Below are 23,249 nucleotides of genomic sequence, written 5' to 3'. Positions count from 1 at the left end.
ATTGTAGTTAGCTGGAAAGCAGGCAAATGGAAGCCAATTCCACAGGTGTGTAGTTCTAAGGAAGAAGCTTTGTTCATGGAATCTACGTTTAGGTTTTTTTTTTACATAGGCATCACCACATTATCAAGGCCAAGAGGCCACTCAAGGATAAGGGTTAAAGAGTGTACAGTAGAAATTGGACAATATAGTAATCATTAGTAAAGAAAATTTGGTAAATTTGATAACTTATATGAAACGGCTCATAAAGAACTTATTTACGTTAGACTTGAACACAACCATATTGTAGTCAGCCGGAAAGCAGGAAACCGGAAGACAATTCCACAGGCGTGCAGTTCTAAGAAAGAAGCTTTGCTCATGGAATCTACGTTTAGGTTTAGGCACAGATGAAGAGTGGGGGGAATTATTGATAGTGTTTACAGCTAGACGAGTGTTTCTTGTGAAAGTTTGGCGAGGGGGACCATAGATTGAAGCTCAGTCGAACACTTTCCATGAAAATAACGATACATCAGAGACAAACTCGCAACATCTCTTCTGTGAGATAGAGGTTGCAGCGAAGAGAAAAGGACATCTCCTACGAGGCTACGAAGTCTATTTTGAACTCTATCAAGGCAGGACAAGTCCTTTCTAGCAGCTCCTGCCCAGATGTGGCAACAGTATTCCATCCTTGGACGTACCTGGTTCTTATATAGATAGAGAATAGCATCAGCAGTGAGATATCTACCGGATCGATAGAAAGATCCCACCATTTTTCCAGCGGCCTTGGCAACAGATTTGATGTACGTGTTCCATTTAAGATGAGGAGTAATGGTCAAGCCCAGAAGCTTGTCAAAACTTGAGGCCTCCTGAAGACGAGAGCCATTCATTTCAATTGATGCCAGATGTGGATCAGAATGTTGATGATGTAAAGAGAGAAGCTTGGTTTTAGATGCATTAAAAGTAACCAGCCACTCCTTACCCCATTGTACTACGTGCTCAAGATCAGAGGAGAGAGAATTGGAGAGAACTTGGTCGTTTACTGTCTTAGATGTGCTACCATAAATGGTAGTGTCGTCAGCATAGATGTCTACAAATGATATAAGGATGTGATTTGGAAGATCATTAATATAGATCAGGAAAAGAGTTGGGCCCAGGATGGATCCCTGAGGGACACCGGCATTAATACTGTGAGCTTCTGATTTTTGCCCCTCAACTACTACTCTTATGAACCTATCAGAAAGAAATGATTTAATAATTGAGACGACATTTCCAGCAATACCATAGCTAGAGATCTTATGAAGTAAACCTTTATGCCATACCCTATCAAAGGCCTTAGATATGTCAAGAGCAATTGCCCTAGAAAGTTTGCCTCCGTCGAGAGATTTGCTAATCTTATGAGATATAACTGTAAGCACATCTGCTGTAGATCTAGCAGAACGGAAACCATATTGAGTGTCACTAAGAAGGTTATTTTTGTTGAGATGGTTGATTACTTCTGTATTTAACACAGATTCCAGCAACTTACTCATGACGCACAGGAGACTTATTGGCTTGTACTGAGAGGGGGATGAGCGATCACCTGAATTCTTAAATACAGGGCATACTGATGAAATTTTCCAGGGAGATGGGAAACTATTCTCCTTAAGACAACGTTTAAACAGTTTTGTAAGTATGGGCGCTAGTTCAGGTTGAAGTTTTTTGAGTACTATAATTGGAATACCGTCAGGGCCAGTTGCTTTACTGGAATCAAGGTTTTTGATTAGCTTGGCAACATCACGTACAGATATACGTATTTCACATAGCGTGTTTTCTGATACAGGAGGAAATATTGGGGGTTGGCAGCCTTGATCGCAAAGGGTAGAATTAGATGCAAAGTTCTTGACAAAGAGTTTGGCTTTGTCTGATGCTGACGAGATTACCTCAGGTCCATTGATAATGGTTGGGATGGAGCACACGCTTCTGTTCAGGATTCTGTTTGCTCCAAAACTGTTGGGAACCAAGCCGCTGCTCAGCTACTTTGGACTGAACAGGTTGAGCATACAACTCTCTTGCATTCTTTATTACTTTCTTACAATGGTTGCTGGCAGTCCTGAAAGCGGCTTTAGTTTTCATACATCTATTACGTTGGAAACAGTGGAAAAAGTGATTTCTGTGCGCAATGGCAGCAGCACATTCTGGAGAGAACCATGGCTGGCTGTTAGGTTTTTGCTGAAACTTTTTAGAGGGTATGAAACGGTCAATACCTACAATTAACCATTCCGTCAGGTCTAATACTATAGAGGACACATCCTTTTTAAACATGGAATGCAGAGGTAGATCAGATATAAATGTACGAAAGCTATCCCAGTCAGCCTTAGTGTATCGATATACTGTACGATGGAGAGGTACGTCTGGGGACTTATTACATTTCATTTTTATCTTAATTGATACAACAGAATGGTCGGAATATCCAAGAGGCGACAGAACAGAAACTGAACATAGTTCAGGGCAAGTTGTGAGAAAAAGGTCTAGTAGGCTCGCATACTGGCCGTCATTGTCGGGCACACGAGTGGGTTCCTGAACAATCTGAGTGAGGTCATAGGCAATGGAGAAATCATGACAGAACCTCCCCTCATCATCGGTCTTGTTAGAGTGGGTCAACCATTCGACGTTGTGAACATTGAAGTCACCACATACGTGAATGTTAGCTGAAGGATAAGCAGATAGGACTTGGTCAATTTTCTCAGATATGCTTTGAAAGATAGTAACTCCGCTGTTATGGGGGCGATAGAGAGTAAATATAAATGCCGTAGTGTGAGCTAAAGCAACCCAGAAGCACATATAGGGTAAGTTAGGATCTTCCCTGGAGATGTCCCTACCACATGGAAAGTTATCCCTAATATAGGCACATATTCCATGCCCATGGCGATCTTGGGGGTCAGATTTAGAAGTTAAGTTAGAGTATCCTTTAATTGCGAACTCTTCTAGGGAAATAGCCTGTCCAATGCCAGTTTCACTTAAAAATAAAAGGTCTGGTTTAGTCTCCTGTAATTGGGTTTCAACCTCTGGAAGGTTAGAACGTAGACCCCTGATGTTGGAGAAGGAGACATGGTAGTAGGGGTCTACGTTCGAAGTTGGAGAACCGGGTTTAATCGTGTATTTTTTCTTGAAACTTGTCATGATGAATTTTTGGAAATGGTCTAGTGGTCGTCAGATTTACTTAGAGCAGGACAGAGAGGGGAAACTAAGAGAGAAAAAGAAACGAATTTTTTTATTATTTGTAGCTAATGATAAGGTAAAGCCGTAACAATTACCCACTAGTATGGCATCGAGAGGCCCCACCAGAAGCTACTGCATGGTCCAGAATCCATTCACCAAATGGCAATACAGCAGCTCCAGTACTTTGCACCTGCTGATAGGACAGCCTCCTTGGTGGTTAATCCAAGGTTCGGGTCCCTGACTATCAGGCGGATAACGTCAGCCCAGACAAAACGTTTACCTCCAGCACCCTTACTAGTGACATGGCTACAAGGATAGACATAGAAACAGAAAATTTCCGCCATCTCTGCCAACTGTTCGCGCAAAATACTGCCAACCTAGAAAACAGCTTTTTCTTCTCCCTTTGTCAGAAAAATCACTCATTAAAAAATGAGGACTGAGGGATAAATAAGAAGAAGCGAGAGTAACAGGAGCTGCCGATAACGCATCCACAATGCGTTTTCTACTCTCCATTAAAAAAAAACAAAAAAAAACTATTAAGTATTCTACTTAATAAAAGTCCAACGGACGTGTTTAAGGGAAAATATGGTGATAGATTCCCCTCTCAGGAATTAAGAATGAGTACAAATTCGTAATCTATTTTTGCAATCGACTTGGTAGATAAATAAACATTTATGGACGAGAAAAAAAAGCTAACATTTGATAAAACAGAAATACATAAATTAAATACTGAAATAAAATGGAGTTATTAATATTTGAATCTAAAAATAAAAAGTATGATTAAAATTGAAATCACTTATCTCAACAAAAGCACGTCCGTCTCCATAATGTAAACTGAAATGAGGAATTTAAGTTAATAATAATAATAAAATAAGTGCAATTCTAAATATGCACTGAATTTGTTTAAAAAAAAGAAGAAAGAAAAAGAACATATTGTTTTATTAAACTTATTGGTTAAATAATTTGACTTTGCCCATTAAAAAAATAATGGCTTAAAAGACATTTTTCACTCAATAATAAGCCTTAGAAGATTGTTAGTGAAAGAAATACAATCACTAAAAGATAAGTGTTTTATTATTTTTAGTAGCCACTTTGAAAAATCACTCGTAAATGCGACTGTTTCATTCGCAATGAAAATTCCTGCACATTACAGTCACCATTAAATTGTGGAATTTAATTTTTTTTTCATTTGCTGATGATGTGAATCAAAACACATATTTCTTGTAGGCAGGTTTAGGCACAGATAAAGAGTGGGGAAAATTATTGATAGTGTTTTCAGCTAGATGTGTGTTCTTCATGAAAGTTTGGTGAGGGGGACTATAGATTGGAGCTCAGACGAGAACTTACCATGTAACAGTAAAGCAGAGACAGGCTTGCAACGTCGTTTTCCGTGAGAAAGAGGTTGCAGGGAAGAGAAAAGGCCATCCCCCTACTAGACTATGAAGTTTATTTTGAACTTTGTCAAGGCAGGATAAGATCTTCCTAGCAGCTCCTGCCCAGATGTAGCAACAGTACTTCATCCTTGGATGTACCTGGCTCTTATATGGGTAGAGAATTGCACCAGCAGTGAGATATCTACTGGAGCGATAAAAGGATCCACCATTTTCCTAGCGAGCTTGGCAACAGATTTGATGTACGTGTTCCATTTCAGATCAGGAGTGAAGGTCAAGTCCAGAAGCTTGTCAAAACATGGAGCCTCTCCAAGACGAGAGCCATTCATTTCAATTTTCAGTCATTGAAGAGTCTGCTCCCAAAGCATGGTGTAAATCGCATACTAGACATGGAATTCCATCAACAATAACAGATTGCTGGACCACATTAGTCACTTGTCCCAGTTTTAATCTAGTGGCATATCGATAGCCTGGCATTTTCACCAAGTGGTTCTACCTAGACGTGATCTACTACAGTATGGCCTGTCCATCAAGTAACTGTGTCAAGTCATTCCTTTTTACTTGAGTCTGGTGTATGTAGATGACATTTGCAGGTGTAGTCGATGGGGACACACCATTCTTTGTCTAGACAGGAAACGAAATACGTAATTTAATAAACACTAATGTGAAGTAAAACAAAAAAAATAAAATACTGCTACGTCATCTCGTAACGCTCCCGCGATGACCTCATTTAGTGGCTATCTGTCAATCAAACCTCTTTCACTCGCTTTATAAGCCTTATTTTAACACTATAATCAATTCCTCTTACTCTTGGCCTACACGGTTAAGTGGTTGGAGTTTGTTTCACCTCCGCGTCAAGGCTCTCGGGTTCAATCCAGCCTCACGACCAAAACTATTATTTTTTTCGTTTACATCTTTAAACACCCGGGCAACGTTTCTTTATTTTTTTTTACTTCGTTTATTCTTTAGTTTACTTCCCCCTCCCCTATACACACAGCGTTTTTTTCGACATGCGGGCAACATTTCTTTATTTTTTTTTACTTCGCTTATTCTTTAGTTTACTCCCCCCTATGCACACAGCGGTTTTTTTTTCGCTGTTTTTTTTTTTGGGGGGGGGTCCGATTTTTTTAACATCGTTTCAGAGTTATTACTTATCCCCCCATACACACACCTACAAACACCCGGGCAACGCCGGGTACCCCCCGCTAGTCTAATAAGAAAACAGAAAAAAAACAAACAAACAGTGAATAAAAGTTTGTTTTTAAAGGAATATGCAAATTAGTATTCCTTTTTAAGTTGCTAGTATATTCACGCATATCTATCTATCTATCTCTCACTCTCTCTCTCTCTCTCTCTCTCTCTCTCTATATATATATATATATATATATATATATATATATATATATATATATATATAAGAAAGCTGTATTTATTTTAAAATAGAAAAGTGGGCTTTTAATATCAAAACTATTTGTGGAAATTTAAGTAGGATGACCTTTGAAGTAAATGTGGTATTATGGTAATTGGTGATTCTAGTTAAAAGTAAAATATATATTTTTTTAATTATGGTGAGAAAAGATGGATAATGGTACCCATTTTCTCACACTTTTGTGTGGCCTTGTGCCTAATTTTTTTCAAATATTTAAAATGTAAAGTTTTTTGTTTTCTTCAAATAATTCAAGAGTATTTGTACAGTTTAATCAAGACATTAAAAAATGAAAATATCGAAAAAGGTTATATTTTACGCATCCATTTTGGACTGAAGATCTCCAGAAAAATATTTCACTTAATTTGATCGAGTAGTTTTTTTTTTTTTTTTTTTTTTACAGCGGAAAAACGCGTTTTTATGAGAGCGCATTGAGGTTAATCATCTTGGAAATTTTTGAATATGCCACGGGGAGATAATTTAAACCGCCGACAATCCCTCCCCATCTTGAATACTTGCTTTTCTTCCTAAAAATCTAACCTTTTGCTCGGTATCATAACAAATTGTTTTTTCACTATAAAAAAAAAAAACTACTTGATGAAATTAAGTGAATTTTTTTTTCGAAGGACTTCGTTCCATAGCTGATATGTACAATATAACCTTTTTTCGATATTTTGATTTTTTTAATGTCTTGATTAAACTGTACAAGTGCCATTCAAAGTGTAGTATCTGTTCGCAGCATCTCAACTACTTCAGCCGTTTTATTTTTTACAAAAAATTTAATGATAGAAAATGCGCTCTATAAAATATATTATAGTTCTGGGATTGAGTAATGTATAAACAAAATTCCATTTTAATTGATCTAGTTAGTTATGATTATGTGTTATTCAAATGTAAAATATAATAGACTGGCAAAAATGCTAACTTAAACATTGTTTTTGTTTTACGCCATATTAGCCCTTTTCAGATTATTTAATGCGAAATCTAATAATCTTCAAGAAAAAATTTTTTTTAATAGAATTAAAAAAAAAAAATTCAAGTCGGTTTCTATTTAACCAATAGTTGGGACCCTAACATATACTACCACCTCAGGTTAGAGTGGACCTGGGAGCAATGGTAATTAAGAGGTGGCTCCACACTCCCCAAAGCCCCACAAACTATTGGATATAGTTTCAAGTCATATCCAGGACCGATAACTTAAACATTAGAGATTGATGAAAAAGCAATTTCACATTTACGTAAGACAGATTAATGCACACATTATTTCAAAGTTAAGTTTTACAGTTTATTTAAAATGTTGAAGCTGTATTCCTTAATTTTTTTTTTTTTTTTTGCAAATAAATAATTCAATATCAGTACGGCAAATAACTCAACTTATATATGTATGGGAAACGGGGTACGATTATGAATATCTCCAGTATCAAATACGCCTTATACAATGTGAGATTTACTTTATGTATGAAAACCAAGATATAACACATGAGAAATATTTGGAATCAAGTCTCCCCTTGATGTTATTTCAGGTCATTTGAAATGATAGTAGCAAGTTTTTGTCTCCCCTCAATCAAGGTCAAAGGTTTTGGGAAAATATAAGATATTTTGTAATTCATATGCAAAACTAGGAAAACAAATGATTGAAGTATTGGTAAAGGTGGAGTATCTTTGCACACACGAAAAATCCTTTAAAATTACTGAAAATTAGAGGGGGTTTTTTTGGGGGGGGTGATGAACACGACAATAATAATAAAAAATTCCAGGAAATAAGTAGTTTCCAAGATATGAATAAATTACAGTTTTAAAAAGTGGGAGATCACTTTTCTATATTAATTTAATGTAAAATGAACATCCACTTTATAGCCAAGGTGACCGTAAAGTGGGTGTTCATTTTACGTTAAATCTTTATCTATCTATCTATCTATCTATCTATATTCCTATAAATTCGTTTTTCCTTTGTGTGTATTGATATTCATATTAAAACCCTTTTTTATTTATTTAAAAAAAATACAATTTTCTCATATATGGGTTGTGGAATTGCATTCACGAGCAAAAAAATCTAGCCAATTTGCATATTATTTTAAACATTCATTTTAATTAATCCCCTATTAGTTTTTTCGGTTCTTTAATGCGATAATCATCTTTAGTTAACTATTACGTATAATTATATTCATGCAGATATTCTATATGATTTATACTTGCCTAATATTTGCGTAAGAAGTTTATGGTAACCACAAAATTGTTTCCATATATATTTATGTATACGGATATATTTTTGTTTAACAAATTTTACCTACCAAACCCCTCCTAGAGTTTTTGGTCTACAGACATGAAACTTCATATATAAAGTATTTGAATCCATGCAAAACTTTATATTTGTGTTTTAGCCAGGAAAAATCGGTGCAAAAGTGTGAAAATTAAAAAAAATGAAATTTGCAGGTGAAAGTCGAACGCCGGCATTACGAATGCATCACGTCGTAGCTATTGGTTCATGTTTTAATTTTTAGCTTTGCAGTCAACATGTTTTCATAGCCCAGTCATTGAAGGCAGAGGTAAAATAAATTTTGAGCTGAATGTTTTGGTTTCGATTCTCGGTGGTGGCGCATGAGTCTTTTTTTTATACTTTTTAAATCATTGCATCCAATCTATCTATCTATATCTATAAAAGTGAAAATGTCTGTCGGTCTTTTCTCTATGGTAGTTAAGGATGAGCATTATACAGACAGGCATTACTTTACATATTCACACTTTTTAATATATACATATGCACATAATCTTGTAAACAGTACATAGGACCCCAGCAAAGCCGGGCGGAACTGCTAGTCTATCTATCTTCTATCTATACTCCTATGAATTCGTTTCTCTTTTGTTTGTATTGATATTCATATTCAAAACACGCTTTTCTATTTATTTAAAAAGAAAATACAATTTTCTTATATATGGGTCGTAGAATTGCATTCACTAGCAAAAGATCTAGCTAATTTGCATATTCTTTTAAACATTCATTTTAATTAATTCCTTATTAGTTTTTTTCGGTTTTCTTGTGGAATGATTATCTTTAGTTAACTATTACGTGTAATTATATTCATGCAGATATTCTACATGATTTATACTTGCATAATATTTGCGTAAAAAGTGTGGAGTAAACACCAAATTGTTTCCATATATATATTTATCTATACGTATATATTTTTGTTTTTCTATCTATCTATCTATCTATCTATCTATCTATCTATCTATCTGTCTATCTACCTATCTATCTATGTATATATATATATCTATAAAAGTGAAAGTGTCTGTGTATCTGTGCGTCTGTGTACATTTTCCTTCGCAATAACTCTGTTAATTTTCAATCAACAGACACGAAATTTGATATACAGGGTATGGAGATTTGGGAAAATCAATGTGATCGGTTTTCAGCCCCAAATTTCGCTGTTAAGGGGTCAAAGTTCAACGAGTTGACCTTTGAGAACTCTACCAAACTCCTCCAACAATTTTGGATCTACACACTTGAAATTTTAGATATAGGTTCCCTGGGCATGGATCTAACTTAATAACTTGATTTGAGTCTAAAACAACAAATGTTAAGGGGTCATAATAGGGGTCAAAGTTTTAAAAAAAATTGACCACTACGGTCTCTACCTAATTACTCAGACAATTTCTGGTCTAAACATTTGAAATTTCACATAGAGGGTATTCAGAGATAGGGGGAGCTTTTTCATCAGTTTGGGTTGAAAATTCTTAGTTACCAATATATAAATGTATGTATGTATGTCTGTTTGCAGATCTGCCAAAAACTTTCGACAGACGCGACGGATTTTACCAAGATCATTATCGTTTTGAAGTTCGACCTTTAATACGACAATTATTGAAAATTTGGCTAAAAACATTCACATCTTAACCTTCAATTACGCACTTTTCAACAGGGGGGGTCGTTTTTTTTTCGCGGATATTTTGAAAGATATCCTCCCCTTTCGATTGTGTAACCTTAATGTGAACGTAAGTCACTTCAAGGTGGTCATAACCGCAAAGACGTCAGGTTTGTTTCCCCGTTCTCTTCCTCCTTTGCGGTACGGGTTCGAGCCTGCCTTCCTACTACCACTTTTTTTTTTGCTCAACATACACATCCAAACACCCGGGCAACGCCAGCTTAAATGCTAGTGTATCTATAAAAGTGAACGTGTCTGTGTGTCTGTGTGTGTATATTTCCCTACGCAATTACTCTGCCAATTTTAGTCTACAGACTCGAAATTTGATATACAGGGTACTGAGATTTGGAAAAATCTTTCTGATCGGTTTTCGGCCAGAAATTTGACCGTTAAGGGGTCAAAGTTCAACGATTTGACATTTGAGAACTCTATCAAACTCCTCCAACAATTTTGGGTCTAAACACTTGAAATTTTAGATATAGGTTCGGTGAACATGGATCTTACTTAATAACTCCACTTGAACCGAAAACAATAAATTTTAAGGGGTCATAATAAGGTTCAAATTAAAAAAATTGACTTTTTTTTTTTTTGCTCAGCATACACCTCCAAACACCCGGGCAACGCCGGGCACCCATGCCAGTATATCTATAAAAATGAAAATGTCTATGTGCATGTACGTGTGTATCTGTGTGTGTGTACATTTCCTTACCAAACTACTCTGTCAATTTTCAGTCTACAGACACGAGATTTGACATACGGGGTATTGAGATTTGGGAAAATCTTTTTGATCGGTTTTTCGTCAGAAAGTTGGCTGTGAAGGGGTTAAAGTTCAACGATTTGACCTTTGAAAACTCTAACAAACTCCTCCACCAATTTTGGGTCTAAACACTTGAAATTTTAGATGTAGGTTACTTGGACATTGATCAAACTTTTTAATTTGTATTTGAGCCTAGAACAATAAATGTTAACGGGTCAAAATTGGGGTCAAAGTTAAAAACAATTTGACCTCTGCGATCTCTACCAAATTACTCAGTCAATTTTTGGTGTAAACATTTGAAATTTTTCATAAAGTTTATTCAGACGTAGGGCAAGCTTTTTAATCGGTTTTGGCCGAAAATATTGCTGCCAAGTAGTCAAAGTTTAAAAGATTTGACCTTTGCCGTCTCTAACAAACTATTCAGCCAATTTTGGGTTTAAACATTTGAAATTACATAAAAGGTATTCAGACATGCAGCAAGGTTTTTAATCAGTTTTCAGACGAAAATTTGGCTGCCAATAGATCCAAGGTGAACACGTTGACCTTTGCAGACTCTACCAAACCCCTCCGCCAATTTTGGGTCTAAACACTTGAAATTTTTGATGTAGGTTATCTGGAAATGAGTCAAACATTTTAATATAAAAGTACATATGCACATAAAGGTATGCACAGTACACAGGGCCCAAGCAAAGCCGGGCTGAACAGCTAGTTACTATAGAAAACTGATTCCCCACTTTTTGAAGCAGTAATGTGCGATCTTAAGGGCAAATGTCACATAGCTCATTGCTTAATGTCTGGAAAAGTACTTGTTTGAGGCAAATTTAAATACGATATTCTTTTTCAGCATCCCCCAAAACTTGTATAAGTCATCATATTTAAGGTGATTGTTAAAGTGGAAAGTACGTAAACATTTGCCATCAATTTCAACAATAAGCAATCTACCTAATCATCCTGCATTATTACATGTACTTTGTACGAATAGATGATTGTGTGACATCCACCATTAAAGACCGACTGAATTACTTCCCTTGACTTAATACTATTAGTTTATATAGGCACTTGAATTTTTTTTTTTCGAAAACTGTTTTTATTAATAATTAATTTTCTATCTCATCGTTTTTCGTAATTTTTGCATATTTTCATTACTGCGACATGACAATTCAATATTTCATTTTTCGAATTTATCTACAATAACAATAAAAGAACTTTTAACATTCTTGGCCTTCGGGACAAGATCAAAGTGTACGAACTTGTACGAACTTTTCCGGCATAAAGAACATACCAGGCGCTTCTGTCCGTGCTGTGACGAACGCGAGCCCGAAACAATCGAGCACGCATTTTTTAGTTGAAGCCGGATACAGCCCCTATTAAAGTACGTCGAGGGGGTAACAGCTCGCATCGATGCCGAGTGTCCGCTTGATCTCGACGTAGGAACTTTTGTGTACAACATGGAGCCGCCGTTCCCCAGGGAGGAAAGTTTGGTTTTCCTGGCGATCCTAGCAGTAGCGCGCATGACCATTTGGATCACGCGCCTCAAGTTGGTCCGCGAAGGGACATCTGTTCCTGATCGGGATCTGATCGTTTACTTTAAACATTTGCTTAAAGTAAAGATCAGATGCGATTGGAAGAGGTTGCCTAGAGTGGAATTTGACAAGAGGTGGGTGCACAGCACTAGTTTGTGCATCCGTCGAGGAGCCAAGTTTCAATACGTGTTCCCTCCTTAGGCATGGCATGGGCGGTGCTGGGTCCTACGGAACCCATCCCACCTAGGTTAGCATTATAAGTTCAGTAAAGTAACTCTTGACTGGTGGTACAAATGAGATCCTGTTCCTGATTTTATTTTTTGGTATTAGAGAACCTCTGAGTCTGCCCAACCCCCCTGCTCCTCATCTTTATTTTCTGATGCCCCCGGTCATCCCCCTACTCAGAGGTCACCTTCCTACCCCCTCCATCCGTTGCTTTATTTTCTCCCACCTCCATTAAGGCGACTTCCCCAAACCCCATTAGGGATGCTCTGCTTGTTTTCGGTTCCCCGGAAAACAGTGGGGGATCTAGCCACATAGAATAGTACAGGGGGGGTCTTACTAACAACACATTAGTAGTTTTTTCCTTATTTTTGAAATGAACATTTTCATTAGTTTTTTCCCCCTCCACGAACATTTTATGCCAATTAATTCAAGAACTCTTTCTAATGAAATCGAACTTTATTTTCTCACACATACACAAAAAAAAAAAAAAAAAAAAAATGCACACACAACATACAGAAATGAATATACAAATTGTACATAGTTAAATTTTACATTGAACGCTGGGGTTATTAGTTAGATTAGGATCCACAGAGTGATTGAGGTATTTTGGTAAATGTTGCCAGTCAAGAGTAAGACTTCAAAGTCTCATCTGTTACATAGTCAAAAAGACCCTGTACCCTCCCCCTCCCAATTTCTTGTGGGGCCTTGTGCCTAATTTTGTTGAATTGAATTTTTTGTACGTTTTTTATGTTCAATTTTTTCTTTCTCAATAAAATATATAAACAAGATCAAAGTGTAGTATCTGTTCTTCAGATGCTACACTTCAATTTCTTGTTCTTTGTCAGTGGAGGAGAAATCCTTCACGACTGAGACAATTTTATTTTTGTTCCTTTTCTCCACGTTAAAAAACGACCCTGGTGTCTAACTCTGTCCCGTGTGGAGGCATTGTAAATAGGAACAATAAAAGAACTTTTACATTTACGTTTGGCTTCTATTTATGTGAATGAATTCAGCACGATATGGGTTCCATGTAAAAATAAATATGTAAATTTAACCATAACATTCCTACACATAGTTCTTTTTTGTCCTTGTTAATCGACAGATCGATTTTTTAAAACATGTCGTTTTAAGCAACAACAATATTACGTACTTAATTGGCATGTCGATAATATTAATATATCCAACAATAACGAAAATTCGTCGAGTAGAACAACTGCTATTGTGTTTTAAGTAAACAAACAAAAAAACGTCTATCGTTATAGATTACAAATATAGGTGTAATCTAAGCCTTATGTTCCGAGTTATGTTCCCTGTGTATGGACTCTTCATTGTCTACTTTAAAATGCAATTTTACCCAATTTTCAGTAAAATTACTTTTAAGTCTAAATAACTTTCGGTAATCATGAAGAAAGAGAGAGCCTGTTTCCTGCGTTTGCCTATAGGTGGCGTTAATGTCTGTCCACCCAGTTACGGAAGCACAAAATGTATATAATGGCACCGTTGAAATAAAAATAAATGTTTTTATTATATTTTAATTTTAAACATGTTTTTTTTTTTTTTTTTTTTTTTTTTTGCAAACATATTCAAGTTTTATTTTGTTTTGTTTTCGCAAACATATTTAAGTTTTATTTTTCCAAACATTTACGTTTTGTTGCTGGTTTATTTTCAAACATTTACGTTATTTTTGTTTTAATTTAAATTTTTTTTTTTTTTTTTTTTGCAAGCATAAATTAAATGTTTTTGCTATATTTTTCTTTTAAACATATTTATGGGTACAACCGTTTTTCCGCGAGTATTTTTTATGTTCTTATAATAAAAAAAGTCAACGTTTTTTCTTTTATCTTTTTTTTTTATGGACCCCCCCCTCTTTTTTCTTAATTTTTCTGGACTTATTTTACTTTTTCCGCGAGTATTTATATATATATTTGAAAAGGGATATTGTAAAACCTGAATATTACTTGAAACTACTATAAAAAAAATTTTTTAAAATAGCGCGGTTCAATAAGTGCATAAGCAAACTTTTCTAAAAGAAAAATATTTCAAAAATATTTAGTTTATGCCTGCAAAAAACAACAAAAAAAAACTAAAAACAAAAAAAAACGTAAATGTTTGAAAATAAACTAGCAACAAAACGTAAATGTTTGGAAAAATAACACTTAAATATGTTTGCAAAAACAACAACAAAAAAAAACAAACGTAAATATGTTTGAAAAAACAAAACAAAAACAAACTTAAATATGTGTGCAAAAAACAAACAAACAAAAAAAACATGTTTAAAATTAAACATTTATTTTTATTTCAACGGTGCCATTATATACATTTTGTGCTTCCGTAACTGGGTGGACAGACATTAACGCCACCTATAGTCAAACGGAGGAAACAGGCTCTCTCTTTCTTCACGATTACCTAACTTTCTACTCGATAAATTTTCGTAATTCTTGAATGTATTACTATTCTCGACATGACAGTTACGTACGTAATATTGTTTTCTTTTTGCTTAAACGAAATGTTTTTTAATCGATCTGTCGATTTTATCTTAACAAGTACCTTTTTTAATATTGAAGTATAAAATTTAACGCAAAAATTAAAATCAACGCAGAAAAAAATTAGAAACTTACTTTGTTTTGATTGTTCAATCATTTAAGCTTCATCTTAAGTGGGTAATGTGGTTGCCAATCGGATTATGATGAATAAAAAAAATGAAAGAAACTTAGTTTTCTTTTTGTGGGTTTTTTTCCTGTCATAATTTTTCTTTATTTTTTTTTTAAATTTTAAAACTTCCTGCTTTACCTGTATTCAGGTGTTTTGTCAATTGATCGTTTATACACAATTGAATATTATGACAGAGGGTAAACCCGAGAATTATAGTCTACCTTGCTCAGTGTCTCAATTTTTAGGTCGATCTGATTCGGTCCAGTCCTAAAAGGCAATCTTTCTAACTATCACTTTGGTATACAATCTTCCTATATTAATAAAGAATATTAATATATCTATCTATCTATCTATCTATCTCTGTGTGTATATATATATATATATATATATATATACTAGTAGTTCAATCCGGCTTTGCTCGGGCCCTATGTACTGTTCAGAACTTTATGTGCATATGTATATATATATATATACTAAAACGTTTGACTCATGCCCAGGTAATCTACATCTAAAATTTCAAGTGTTTAGACCTAAAATTGGCGGAGGAGTTTGGTAGAGTCTGCAAAGGTCAACTCTTTCAACACTTGGCAGTAAAATTTTCGCCTCAAAACTCATTAAAAGCTTGCTGCATGTCTAAATACCCCTTATGTAAAATTTCAAATGTTAAGATCCAAAATTGGCTGAATAGTTAGCTAGAGACCACAAAAGGTCAAATCTTTTGAACTTTGACCCCTTAGCAGCCAAATTTTCGGCCCAAACCAATTAAAACGCTTGCCCTATGTCTGAATACACTTTATGTAAAATGTCAAATGTTTAGACTAAAAATTGGCTGAGTAATTTGGTAGAGACCGCAGAGGTCAAACTTATTTTTAACTTTGACCCCAATTTTAACCCGTTAACATTTATTGTTTTGGGCTACAATAAGATTAAAAAGTTTGATCCATGTCCAAGTAACCTACATCTAAACCTTCAACTGTTTAGACCCAAAATTGGCGCAAGAGTTTGGCAGAGTCTTCAAAGGTCAAATCATTGAACTTTGATCCCTTGACTGCCAAATTTCTGACGAAAACCCGATTAAAAATATTTTCCCAAATCTCAATACCCTTTATGTCAAATCTCAAGTCTGTAGACTAAAAATTGAAAGAGTAGTTTGGTAGGGAAATGTATACACATACAGACGCACACATACACAGACAGACAGATAATTTTACTTTTATATATATATATATATATATATATATATATATAACCCCATATATATATATACATATATATATATATATATATAACCCCATATATATATATATATATATATAACCCTATATATATATATATATATATATATATATATATATATATATATATATATATATATATATAACCCCATAAGCATAAGACACAAGAATGCTGACATGTAGCAGCCCGGCGATGGAATTTTTTTCCCCTAAACACTCATCATGTAAAAAACAACCTTTTGTTGTTAACATCAAATGGAAACATCACCTGACGAGTTGGAACCATAAATCATAAATTACCATCCCACTAACGAAACGGTTTTAATGAAAAAAATCCAGGATGAAATAAACAAAAGTTATAAAAAAGAAAAAAATGTAAGTTTTTTAATTTCAACATAGTTCAGCAATATATATATATATATATATATATATATATATATATATATATATATATATATATATAAGTGAACGTGTGTGTGTGTGTCTGTGTACATTTCCCTACGCAATTACTCTGTCAATGTTTAGTTTACAGACTCGAAATTTGATATACAGGGTACTGAGATTTGGGAAAATCGATCGTGATCGGTTTTTGGCCTGAAATTATTGCGATTAAGGGGTCAAAGTTCAACGATTTGACTTTTGAGAACTCTACCAAACTCCTCCGACAATTTTGGATCTACGCACTTGAAATTTTAGATATATGTTCCCTGGACATGGATCTAACTTAATAACTTGATTGGAGCCAAAAACAATAAATTTTAAGGGGTCATAATAGGGGTCAAAGTTTTTAAAAAATTCACCTCTACGGTCTCTTCGAAATTACTCAGACAATTTCTGGTCTAAATATTTGAAATTTTACATAAAGGGTATTCAGAGATAGGGCAAGCTTTTTCATCAGTTTGGGTCGAAAATTTTTTGTTACCAATATATAAATGTATGAATGTATGTCTATTTGCATGTCTGCCTTAAACTTTCAATAGAGGCGACGGATTTTACCAAGATCAGTATCGTTTTAAAGTTCGACTTTTCATACGACAAATATCGAAAAATTGGCTAAAAACATTAATATCTTCACCTTCAACTAGGCACTTTTCTACGGGGGGGGGGTCACTTTTTTCGCAGATATTTTCGAAAGTTATCCTCTCCTTTAGATTGCCTAGCCTTAATTTTTAAAAATGTCGCTTCCGGTTTGGCGGTTGTTGTAACAGCATAAACGTTAGGTTTTACCCCGTTCTTTTCCTCCATTGCGGTACGGGTTCGAGCCTGCCTTCCTACTACCATTTTTTTTCTCAACATACACATCCAAACACCCGGGCATGGCTGGACTGAAATGCTAGTATATATATATATATATATATATATATATATATATATATATATATATATATACTTCATTTAATCACATAAATGAATATACGAAATTATTATTTTATGCGTAAACTTTAAGTATATACTTCAACAGTGCTTAATACATAGGTAGAGCTAGGTAGTAAGTTATAAACATATATATGGCAATTAAGGTACACAGAATATTCTGCGTTTCATCCACGCTCGGATTCGTCAGGCTTATGCGTGGATGAAACGCGGAATATTCTGTGTAGCTTAATTGCCATATATATTTTATAACTTACTAAAAATATATATATATATATATATATATATATATATATATATATATATATATATATATTATTTCAACCTCGGTGATTTTTACTGAGATCATTACAAGTTGTTTCAATAGATAGGAAAATAAATCATGCTATCGATCTCGTCAGACGATCTAAGCCAAAATAATTGAGAAGGAAAAGATTTTTGTAAATTACGTATGGATATAAAAAAACCCAAGAGTGAAGTGTTGGAAAGAGAGGGGAGAGGGGAGAGTGAGAGAAAAGGGATGAGGGGGAGAAATATGGATTATATTTAACACTAGCGGGGGTACCCGAGTTGCCCGAGTGTTTGTTTCCGGGACGGGGGGGGGGAGTTTTAAAAAATGTTATGGTAGGTAAGTAGGAAGGATCAAACCCGGAGTCATGAGTAAAAGTAGGAAAATAAAGTGTGAAAAAAAAACCATCTGCAACGTTAACAGTTCGGCCACCAAGAAAAGTCCATTCCAGTTGTTTAGGAAAAAAAAAAAACGACTACGGTAGGTCGGCGCGAACGTGAAAATATAATGTGAATTGTCCAGCACGCTAACCACTACGCCACAGAGCACTGCAGCTTAGTTTAGTGATTTTAAATAACTTCACATGAAAGAACTACGAAGCCAAACCGGTGTTCTCTTCTCAACTGTTCCTTGTGAACGACCCCCAAACGGTGTTAAGTGGTGGCAGGGGGAGGAGGAATTTATTAGAGAGAAAATATTTTACCACTTCCATTGATCTTAACCGATTTTGGCCGTGACTTCTCAGCAGAAAAAGTATAGAAATCTAAGATTATCGAGGAATTTGAGAAATAATAAGCCTATAACACACCTCAGATATTGTTCTGCCGTTTGTGCATATTATATTTGCATGAAATATCTTGATTTTTAATCCTATTAAGGTCAAAATCCCACGGGAAAAAATGAGTTCATTTTATTTATATAGAAAAGATAGAATAGATAGAAGAAGAAAGAAGATAGAAGAAGAAAAGATAGAAGAATAGATAGAAGAAGAAGAAGAAGATAGAAGATAGAAGAGAAGAAGAAAAGAAGATAGAAGAAGAAGAAATAGAAGAAGAGAAGATTAGAATTGAAATAAAAAATAAGAATAGAAGGAAAGAAATTAAAATGAATTAAAATGAAGAGAGGAGATTGTTTGTTAAAAAAAAAAAGATTAATAGCATATAATAAAAAAATCTACCTATCTATACATATATCTATCAATCTCTCTCTCTCTCTCTCTCTATATATATATATATATATATATATATATAAGTGAGCGTGTCTCTGTGTGTTTCTGTGTACATTTCCCTACGCAATAACTCTGTCAATCTTTAGTCTACAGACTCGAAATATGATATACACGGTACTGAGATTTGGGAAAATCTTTCTGGTCGGTTTTTAGCCAGAAATTTTGCTGTTAAGGGAGTCAAAGTTCAACGATATGACATTTGAGAACTCTACCAAACTCCACCGCCAATTTTGGGTCTAAACACTTGAAATTTTTGATATAGGTTCGTTCGACATGGATCTAACTTAATAACTTGATTTGATCCCAAAACAATAAATGTTAAGGCGTCATAATAGGGGTCAAAGTTAAAAAACATTGACCGCTTTTTTTTTTTTTTTTGCTCAAGATACACCTCCAAACCCCCGGGCAACACCGGGCTGAAATGCTGGTATAAATAACACAAAGTAAACGTAAAAAAAGAAAGGGAAAATATGACGAAATTAGAAAGAGAGGCAGAAGGGGATAAATAACGAAGAAAAGTAAGTCCATAACAACGCAATAAATATATTACTTCTCATTTATTCGACAACCTTTACTTTTATAATTATAAATCTATAATTAGTATCCCTTTCATCTCTATATATATACAAAAAAGAAAACTTATATTTATTTTATTGGACACATGTATTTACCTTTTGAACTGGGCGTATCTTTGCTCTATCTGCCGTTATCTACCGTAGCTGGAGACCACAGAAACTCTAAGCGAATTATGGCTTTGTTGACACACGCAAATTACTGCTGCTTTCTCTTGACACGTTTAAAAAGTTCCGTGCTTATGAAGATAGAGTCGAGAGATCATTTTGTTTTAATGTCTTTTTAAACAAAAAACAACAACAGTACTTAACTTGTCATGTCGGAAATAGTAATATATCCAAAAATTACGAAAATTCTTCGAATATATATTTTATAAATTACTAACTAGCTCTACCTACGTATTGAGCAATTTGTGTGTGTGTGTGTGTGTGTGTGTGTGTGTGTGTGTGTGTGTGTGTGTGTGTGTGTGTGTGTGATCAGGGGATATCTGCGTTCCAAGAGTATGTTATTTTTGTTTAAATTAATGTGGCTTCAGTATGGTAAGGGGGCCAAGTTGTATATTGCGGATGGAGGGGCTGCAAGGCACATTCTGCAGGGGAGGGGGACGGCAATGATGCTAAGCACGACACTGGCAAAGATAGTCAGTGCTTTGGCATGCAGTAGACATGGACAGGGGAGAGACAGAGGACGTCTTTCCTTGTTGCTTTCAGGAATCTCTCTAGATACATTCTGTGATTCATAAAGAGGCTGAAGTAGTCTTTTATGGAACTGATGAAATAAAAGCACTCTGCAGCACAAACAAAAAAGAAAAGAATAAAATAAGAATATATATTTAGGTTTATAGAAGGCAAAACAATGCAAAAGTGCGACGGATAGACTCAAACTGACACATCTTAAGATATAATGGTGGAATCAGCTATGCAGTTTCATTTTTATTGATAGTACACACACATAAATTTTAGTCCCTTCAAAGTAATCTCCTCTGGCTGCAATGCACTTGTTATACCATCCCAACAACTTCTGGAAGGCGCCATGAAAGTCCTCTTGTATCAATGACCCTCACCACAGTCTCTTTCATCTCCTCAATTGCCTCATAACGACAGTCTCTGAGGTTTTCTTTAAGCTTAGGGAATAACTAAAAGTCACAGGGAGCAAGTCTGGATTATAGGGAGGGCGAGGAACTGTCTTGATGCTCATCTTGATCAAATAGTCTGTGGCAAAGATGGAGTTGTGAACTGGTGCATTGTCTTGGTGGAAATGCCACTGACCTAATTTGAAGAGTGCTGGCCTCTTCCGACGGAATCTCTTCCTGAACTTGGTTTTCGCAGTGAGATTCGTTGAATTTTCTTTTTTAATTGTTGTCGTGAAATGAACGTGTTTAAATGCGATTCGGTCGACTTGTATGTAACAAGTCGTGGTTTTAAATGAAAAATGTACAATGAAATTCGGTTGCATTTGTCGGAAAAAAAGTTGCCGCTTTTAAAAGAAGTTAAAAGTAGATTCGGTTGGATTCCTAGAAAAAGTTGTTGCTTCAAAATGAAGATTTTTTTAAAATGCGATTCGGTTGTTTTTTCTTTTCTTTTTTTCCTTAAAATGTCCTCGCTTTTAAATGAAGAACTGGAAATGCGATTCGGTTGTGTTGTATAAAGAAAGAGTCGTCACTTTTAAGTGAGGGCTAGCTGTGTGCTTAGCCGTTTAATCAGGGCTAGCTGTGTGCTTAGCTGTTTAGTGGGGGCTAACTATGTGCTTAGACGTTTAGTGAGAGCTAGCTGTGTGCTTAAACGTTCAGTGAGAGCTAGCTGTGTGCTTAGCCGTTTAGAGAGGGCTAAATGTGTGCTTAGACGTTCAGTAAGTGCTAGCTGTGTGTTTAGCCGTTTAGAGAGGGCTAACTGTGTGCTTAGCCGAGTATCATGGACTAGTTGTGTCTAGCCGAGCAGAGCGGGCTAGTAGGGAGACTAGCAAGGATCTTAGTGGGCTAGTAGGGTTTTAAGTTTATGAGGAGGAGAATGTAGTTTGATGTGATTTGCATATCAATGAGGCTACACGCTGGAATGGAGTAACATACGACCGGCAGTCAGGATGGTGAGGGTCGAGTCCAGATTTTAGTGTGCAATTTGAAAAGTGATAAGGAGTACGACCTGGAAATGTTTGCAGGTCATGCGCCAACAAAGTTTACAAAAATAGAAAGTTAAGATGTCAACAACACTTTTTTATTTACTAAAAGTCTAAAATTTGCAGTTAAAATAGAAGAGAAAGTAATATGATTCGCACAGGCAGTCGACCATGACACAGAGAAGCATTTTAAATACGAAGATAGTGTTTATAGTTTTGCTTTAATTTGATTTGGAACAAGTATGGTAAGTCACTGGAAACAAATACGCTTCAGCTAAGAAAAAGAAAATATCTGGGCACGCTTCATTGAACATTGTACAACAGAAGTAGGGTCGTTAAAATTCAACACAAAAACTGGTAAGACGACCATGATTGATGTATACATTGTGTGATTTCCACCTGTTGCTTAACATCAATGTGTCGCAGCCTGCCTGGATCGCTCAAGCATCCTCAACACACTTCACATGCGACTAGTGCAAAGATTTCAACCACTTTTGGTAGAGACTTTGTATCGTATAGTCGAGAGTATATGTATAAACGAGGTGCACATGACAGGATCTATTAAACGAATATCTCTTTAACGTTGTGACGTGTTGATATATGTATTTATACGTATCTTAACATTTTGTGATCTTCTAGTTTCTTGAATGTGATTGACTGATTGGTTGGTGGTTTTACGGCATATCAACCCTTTTCGGGCTATTTAATGCCGAATCCAAAGGTTTTGAAGACAATTATTTTAATAGAATATATTTGTTGTTTTCAATTCGGTTTCTATTTAACTCATAGTTGGGACCCTAACAGGTACTACCACTCCGGGTCAGAGTGGATCTGAGAGCAATGGCAATTACAGGGTGGCTCCACACTCCCCAAAGCCCGCAAACTGGGGCCTCACCACTGGATATAGTTTAAGGTCATATCCATATGTGAGTATAACGTCCTTATATAGACCCTATATAACATGCACCGACCCACACACACACACACACACACACACATATACATATATATATATATATATATATATATATATACATATACTAGCAGATCAGTCCTGTTTTACTCAGGCTCTATGCACTGTTCATAACTATATTTGCCTATATATATATATATATATATATATATATATATATATATATATATATATATAAAGTTTGACTTATGTCCAGGTAACGTACATCTAAAATTCCAAGTGTTTAGACTCAGAATTGGCGGAGGAATTTGGTAGAGTCTTTTGAACTTTTACCCCCTTAGCAGCCAAATTATCGGCCAAAAGCCCATTAAAAAGCTTGTCCCATGTCTAAATAGACTTTATGAGAAATTTCAAATGTTTAAACAAAAAAAAATGGCTGAATAATTTGGTAGAG

The 23,249-nt window shown here is 35.2% G+C and overlaps 1 protein-coding gene across 6 annotated transcripts in view; it reads right to left on the bottom strand.

The window, feature by feature from the left end:
• Positions 1-15,171, bottom strand: part of LOC145248979 (uncharacterized) — a 68,277-nt gene extending 53,106 nt beyond the window's left edge. For 5 of the 6 annotated variants that reach the window (XM_080110795.1, XM_080110796.1, XM_080110797.1 and 2 more), the window contains exon 1: positions 15,038-15,171. The gene's annotated coding sequence lies outside the window, so the exon portion shown is untranslated. The remainder of the gene's footprint in view (positions 1-15,037) is intronic. The other variant, XM_080110799.1, reaches the window with a different exon arrangement.
• Between the last annotated feature and the right edge of the window lie 8,078 nt (positions 15,172-23,249).

Source organism: Euprymna scolopes, chromosome 27 (assembly GCF_053919585.1).
Source record: "Euprymna scolopes isolate OS-2025 chromosome 27, ASM5391958v1, whole genome shotgun sequence".
In the NCBI taxonomy this organism is placed as follows: domain Eukaryota; kingdom Metazoa; phylum Mollusca; class Cephalopoda; order Sepiida; family Sepiolidae; genus Euprymna; species Euprymna scolopes.
This window is presented reverse-complemented; position numbering and strand designations above follow the sequence as displayed.